The sequence below is a fragment of the Peromyscus leucopus genome, chromosome 3 (genome assembly GCF_004664715.2).
Source record: "Peromyscus leucopus breed LL Stock chromosome 3, UCI_PerLeu_2.1, whole genome shotgun sequence".
Taxonomy (NCBI): Eukaryota; Metazoa; Chordata; class Mammalia; order Rodentia; family Cricetidae; genus Peromyscus; species Peromyscus leucopus.
Window position 1 is genome coordinate 66,603,187 of NC_051065.1, and position 6,778 is coordinate 66,609,964.

At 46.6% G+C, this 6,778-nt stretch overlaps 1 long non-coding RNA gene and 1 other non-coding gene across 3 annotated transcripts; both read left to right on the top strand.

The window, feature by feature from the left end:
• The first annotated feature begins 225 nt into the window (after positions 1–225).
• LOC114689754 lies at positions 226–4,004 on the top strand. 2 transcript variants are annotated; one of them, XR_003733963.2, is made up of 4 exons: positions 226–316; positions 1,914–1,952; positions 2,455–2,497; positions 3,523–4,004. It is a non-coding gene; the product is annotated as an uncharacterized LOC114689754 (long non-coding RNA). The 2 variants fall into 2 exon arrangements; XR_005091088.1 differs by lacking the exon at positions 226–316 and adding an exon at positions 334–630.
• LOC114689809 lies at positions 2,012–2,082 on the top strand. The gene has a single exon (XR_003733974.1). It is a non-coding gene; the product is annotated as a small nucleolar RNA SNORD93 (small nucleolar RNA).
• Positions 4,005–6,778: the final 2,774 nt, after the last annotated feature.

Below are 6,778 nucleotides of genomic sequence, written 5' to 3' on the forward strand. Positions count from 1 at the left end.
AGGAGGCGGAGATCCTTACACTTCAGTGGCGCCAAGATCCTCCCCTAACCTTCAGCGAGCAGAACGACTCTGCAGTCAGGGCGGTGAGTGGAACTGCCCTGGGTTGGGGGCAGGCTAGGAGGCGCTGAGGCCGCCAGGGGGCGCGCGAGGGCCCGGGAGCTGCTATAGGGCGGGAACCCGGTACGGGGCGGGCAGGGAGGGCTGCTTGTTCCAGGGAGAGCCACTCTGGTTGGCTGCGACCCGGAGCTCGCTGTCCGGCCCATTTTAAACTTGGTCCCGCCGGACGTCCTCCCTTTTCCGCCGCGGCGCGCTCCTGGTAAGTCCTGCCGGTGCTGCGGAAGGCGAGATCCCGCCACGTGGCCTCGGGGATGCCCACGGTGCTAGCCCCGCGCGCCGGCCCTGCCGGGTGCCGGTCCCTTCGGTGTGGCACTGGGGCTCGGCCTCCGCGCAGCCCGGATTTGTCTCCTCCCGGCTGGAGGCGCCGAGTCAGGACGGCCCCCGGGTCCCTGGCACACTCGGGGCTCCAGCTTGCCCAGTAGTCTGGTGACGGGGACATCGCCTATTTAGGAAGCGGATGAGATCAGAGATCCGAGAGTAGCAGGATAATTCCAGTGTTAGCAAGGAACAGAGGTAATTTCGCCCACGCAGCTGCGTCCTCCCTATAAGTGCCCTTCAAATGCCACTTTGCACAGAGACTTTTTTTTAAGGTTTGAGATTGTCTTCCCTGAGCCGATGCCACAGTGCCTGGATTAGCTAGCCCTTTATGCTGCCCAGCTTTCCTCGGACACAAACCCGGCCTCCCTGGGTTTTGTGTTCTGGGAAAAAAAAATCTGAGCCGCTGGTTCCACACTTGTACAGGGCATTAGATGCCTGACTTCTGTGCTCCATGATGTAGAAACACTGTTTGCCCAAGAGTTCCAAAGACCGGGCATAGGTGTCTTTGGAGCACTCGGGAATGTTGCCCTGCTCACTACCGCTTTTACATTTGTGAAGATCTAAATTTAGACGTGAGTGAACGACGGAAGCGTCTTTTAGTTTTCTACTGGGAGGCGAACTTTGTGTTTGACAGGTTCTCATGCTGGCCTAGGGAATCTTTCTGCCCCGGTACCCTAAGTGCTGGGATTTATGGGTACTGCAGTACAGGAAGCCACTGCCTGGTGAAGTCCATTTTAGAGGGAAAATCTTGTGGGCTGTTGTAAACAACTATCCAGTAATCCTTGTACTGCAACAAAGGAACACGCCATGGGTTTGTTTCCTTTAGGGGTTACGTTTCTGTTGAGCCATTCGGTTTGACACAGGTCTGAGAGCCTGGCAGTATGAGCCACAGTCTGAGGACTGGACACAGCAGGATCCAGGACCACGGTTTCTTTCCTCTCCCTGTTCAGCTTCAGCAAGCATGAGTGATGCTGCTTCTGATTTTGAAATCAATGAAAGTGCTTCAACTTGCCCTAAAGAAATACTGCAGCGAGTCATTTTGTGATTATGTGGTGGATTCAGTTGTAATGGTGGCACAGATGGAATAAAATAAACTCCCAGCTGTCAGAAAAGTGAAGATCACAGCTTTGTGCAGGAGTGCAGTTCAGAGGCAGGACTTCACCAAAGGCACCTAGTAGCCCCAAGAAAGGGTTTTTTACGTGGTTTTTTTTTTTTTTTTTTTTTGTTAGAAGATTTTATTTATTATGTATACAGCATGTATGCCTGCAGGCCAGAAGAGGGCACCAGCTCTCATTATAGATGGTTGTGAGCCACCATGTGGTTGCTGGGAATTGAACTCAGGACCTCTGGAAGAGCAGCCAGTGCTCTTAACCGCTGAGCCATCTCTCCAGCCCCTTTTTGCGTGTTTTTAAAGGGGAAAAATGCTATGGACTGGTACTTGTGACATTGTTGACATTTTTTTTCTTTTTTTAAAACAGGTGCTGTGGTGCTATGCCCAAGGTGTTAATGAACACAAGGTATGAGTTAAATGAAAAAAATTTGACTTGTCCCAACATAATTCCAGCAACAGAATTCTTGGCCAAGGATGAGAACTCTAACCTGATTGGATACGCTGCTCTGATGGGTTAAAGGATTTACCTGAGGCCAAGTTACTAGGAATTTAATGTGATCACACTACCTCTTTGTAGAAGGGGGGAGGGGGAGTGTGTAGAGAGATGGCTTACTACCAAGCCTGATTACCTCTGAGTTTGATTACTGGGCCCTCTGTGGTGGAGACAGCCTTGGACCTTCATGCTGTGGTGCCTGTGTGCACACACAAACTAATAAATGGAGTGTTGGTAAGTGAATTCATGCTTAAAGAGAAAGATACGGCTTTGCATTTAAAATTGTGTTGAGACATTACTGAGTAGATGTACCAAATGTACGGGGTAGTACACTGAGGATTCTTTATGCAAAAAGATGTTATAGTCTGGACATCAATGTGTTCCTTACTAATTGCCTCTGCTATTTCTCCTGCAGCTTGGTGACTTGAGATGAACTGGTACAACTTCAAGAAGAAAAGGTATGCAATTGTATATAGAATCAAGGTCCCCTTCATAGAGGCAGCCCAATTGCATATATAGAAACATGAGAATATTGTGCCTATAGAATTCATTTCCATTATTTAGTTTATTGTGTCTGCCCTAGCCTGAAAATTGCCACAATGTTGACACAAAAGATCTTTGTAATTTTTATCTATAAAATTTTTTTTTAATTTTGCCTACATGTGTCTGTACCATGTGCTTGCAGTACCCATATAGACCAGAGGAGGGCATCAGATACTGGAGTTAAGAGTTGTGAGCTGCTATGTGGGTGCTGGGAATTGAAACTAGGTTCTCTAGGAGAGCAGCCCGCTAGGTCTTTAACTGCTGAACCATCTCTCTAGCCCTAAACTTTGGCGACTCAGAATTGTGTCCCCAGGAGAGTGAGGTGTTGGATGGGATCCATTTGGTGTCCTGCCTTCGTACCTGCCATGTGTGTTCTTATTAGCTATAGAAATGAGCAGACAGCCTATGTGATTTACACTACCAGGTAGATACCACATTATGCTCAAATGCCCTGTAGGGAGAAGCAAATTGGGAGTTAAATTTTTTCAGAAAACCCCGTAATTTTAAGAGTCTTGGATACAGATGCACGGAGAACTTTACCCTCTTATGCAAAGCACTGTGGCTGGCTCTCCCAGACATAACTGGAATAAATGTGGCAATCTCAATGGCTCCCATGGGCCTGGTGGGGTGAGGTGGGGGGGTCACAGTCTGTCTCTATCTCAAGGTATCTCGGCTATCATAGGCCAGAACCAAGGGGCTCCCAATTTACTGACAGCAGTACAGAGAAACACGTGCCTCTTAAAGAAAGATGCTGTTACTATAGAAACGAGTCTGGCCAAGTAGAAGAGTATAAAAGAACTTAAAGAGGCCCCCACACTAGCCAACTCCAGAGCAGGGATCTGTATCTGGGGCCCTGGTTCCTACCCCTCCTCAGCTGCTGGTCTCTAATCTCATAATAAATGTTCTTGTTTCTAAGGTTTGTTTCTTTGTTTTTCCCAAGGAAATGGCCGTGAAATTACCTGATGGTGAGTAAGTCTACCATCAGCTGCCAGCCTAACCTGCTTTGACCCCTCACCAACCCTGCTCAGTTAGAAAAGACTCTCTCTCTTATCATGTACTGTTGCAAAGGAGCCCTCTGATATGGTCACATGGCTGCCTGAACTTAACCTGGGCAAACAGCCATTAGGAAATAGATTTCTCCAGAATCTTGAGACTTGGAGACTTTGTTTCTTATTCCTGCCTAAATGGCCAACTGTCATTGGAAAGGGGACATCATAAATGTGGCCTGGTTACATCAGGCACAGACCCCTCCTGGGGGCCTGGCTATAAAAGAAAACAAAACAAAACACTGCCCACAAGGGAGAAATCCGCCCTAACCTTTCAAAGGCCCTAGAAAACCTAATCTACTGCTCTCCCTGGCCAAGATGCTCTTCTCTAGCAGCCCTGCAGTTTATTTCCAATAAACTTTTCCTGTCTCTGGTGTGGTCTTGTTCTGTGGTTTCATTATGCCAACTTAAAAGTTCCAAGGGATTGGATGTGGGGGGCCCAGGCATACTCAGGGTGCACATATGTAAATGTAAAGACAAAACATTGATGCACACACATACATATTGAGATTTAATGTGTATGACTATTTTGCCTTGCATATATATGCCTAGTACCTTCAGAGGTCAGAGAAGGCATTGATACCCTGGAACTGGAGTTAGAGGCTGTTAGTTACCAGGTGGTTGCCAGGAAACAAATCTGGGCCTTCTGGAAGAACAAAGAGATCAACAAAGAGATCCTGTCTGCTGAGCCATCTCTCCAACTATATTGTGCTGTGGGATGTTCTGTATGTCCTGTGGGAGCCCGTTCTCGGGTTCCTCGTGGCTTTACCAAGCAGGTCCGCATAGAGGATGATTAGGACCACGGGCCTGAGTGCAGGTGTCTGAAATGGTTTGCACTTGGCTGTGCTGGGGAATGGTCTGTATGTCAAGTTGCTCTGATTGGTCAATAAATAAAACACTGATTGGCCTGTGGCTAGGCAGGAAGTATAAGCAGGACTAACAGAGGAGAAATAAAAGAACAGGAAGGCAGAAGGAGTTACTTCCAGGACAAGCAGCATGTGAAGATGCCGGTAAGCCACGAACCTCGTGGCAAGGTATAGATTTGTGGAAATGGATTAATTTAAGCTATAAGAACAGTTAGCAAGAAGCCTGCCACGGTCATACAGTTTGTAAGCAATAGAAGTCTGTATTTACTTGGTTGGGTCTGAGCGGCTGTGGGACTGGCAGGTGACAAAGATTTGTCCTGACTGTGGGCAAGGCAGGGAAATTCTAGCTACAAAATTGTATTAGATAAGTTGTCAAATACTTGTGTCCTGTGGTAGAGGTAACTGCCACATGTAGTACCACATGCCCATTTGACCATGTAAGATGGGGGTGGTTAGCCAGTGTCTACTACTGACTTGTCAAAAGGGATAATTTTACTTAGGTTTGGGGTCATAAGAATCAGTTGTGAGGAAATTATACCTAGTTAGGCAGCCGCCACATTCCCACAATGACTTGGGATGGTTTATCAACAAATACTGAACCGTACAGTAATTAGAAGAGGGAGGGAGTCAAACCCAGCAAGAAGACAACAGGGAAATAAGTCACAATTAGATTTCGTGCTGTCCGCTGGAGCCTATTTGGCTCCGAGCTCCTGATCAAACCATGACCATGGAGCATTATTTCAAAGCAGAAGAGGAGTGGCCGTCTCCCAAGAGTGAAAAGATGCTTTTCCCTGTAATCTCAGGCCTGGATACCTAAGGGAGGAGCTCGAAGTGGAGGTGGTTGAATTTGGCTCTGGAGTGGGCCAATGGCTTGTAGGAAGCCTGGGTCCGCTTCCCTGGATGTCAAGCTGAAGCCAGGCTAACAGGCAAACCCGGGGTGGGGCTGAACAGGAACAGTCGGGGGTGTGCTTGAAGGGTTTTATTCTGTATTCAGGAAGATTGCCTTTGCAGGATTGGCCTTGTATTTATAATATGAAGAGTTCTGATCCCGGGACTCTGATACATTATGCTTTTTCAAAGATTATACAACCAGGGTTAAACAGCCTCCTGATGGTGCTCACTGTAACCTCAAGGAGCCAAAGGTCCTGGCCCTCCGAAATTGACATCTACATCCCCAGGACTCCAGTCTGTTTTGGAAACAAAGAGATCAAACTCAAAAATGTTTGGGGTGTATGTCACCTTGATTTGTTTCTGGGACCAAAATGAAGCATAACACCATTAATAGTGAGCAAGTCCCCTGGCCTGTTTCCCACGATCTATAGCAGAGTAGCACCCACGGTATGATTTATTGGCCTCCCACGGTGGCACTTGGGAAATCATAGTTTGAAACTATTCTGACATGGCAGCTGCCGTGCACATGTGACTATTCAATACCTGAAATATGGCTGGCACATTTGGTGTGTGCTGTGTTTTAGAAATCAGATGTGAAGAGTGTGGAAAGGAAAGATTTCAGTTTTACAGTGATTGTCATTAGGTTGAATGAAACATAGTTTGAAATTATGTCAATATGACATGTATTGTGTTTCTATTGGACACCACTGGTCTAAGATACAAAGCAAAAGAAGAAGAAGAAGCCATGGAAATAAGTGGTGGCCCACAGTGCAATAGACTAATGTTGCTCTTCTACCATGCAGAACCTGGCGGGATGGTAATTAGCACTTAGGATGCAGGATTTGCCGGGAAGCAGCTATCTTTTCCAAGGGTAGAATTTGAGAGGTGAGGGAGCCAGTGCTGCTTGGCCCAAATCCTCTCACGCAGCTTGTAGTCCTGGAGGTGTGAAATAAAAGACCTGAGTGTATTTTCTAAACAGTCTTTTGTCCTCACGCAATCTGCATAAACATTTGTGTGCTCACTAGGGAAATCAACATTTAATGCATGATGCTGCATGAAAGAATAAGCTTTCCTAGTGAGAAACAGATGCAGAATCATTCTGGTTCTTTCATTTCTGTGTGTGTGTGTGTGTGTGTGTGTAGTAATGCCTTCCAGGCATTTCTACAGAAGAGAAATTGGGGGAGGTGGTGGTACATAAATATCACCTGGACTTGTAGAAAGTTTTTGTTTTTTTTTAAAGACCTTATGGGGGGGAGGCCTTATGTTAAGCAAAATGTTTCACAAAATTCTCTTTCCCTAATTTTCACTTAACTACTCCAAAAAGCAGTCCTGTGAAGATTCCCTTTTGTAGTTTTCTTGCTGCTAATGACATTTTGTTATCTTCTGCAAGATG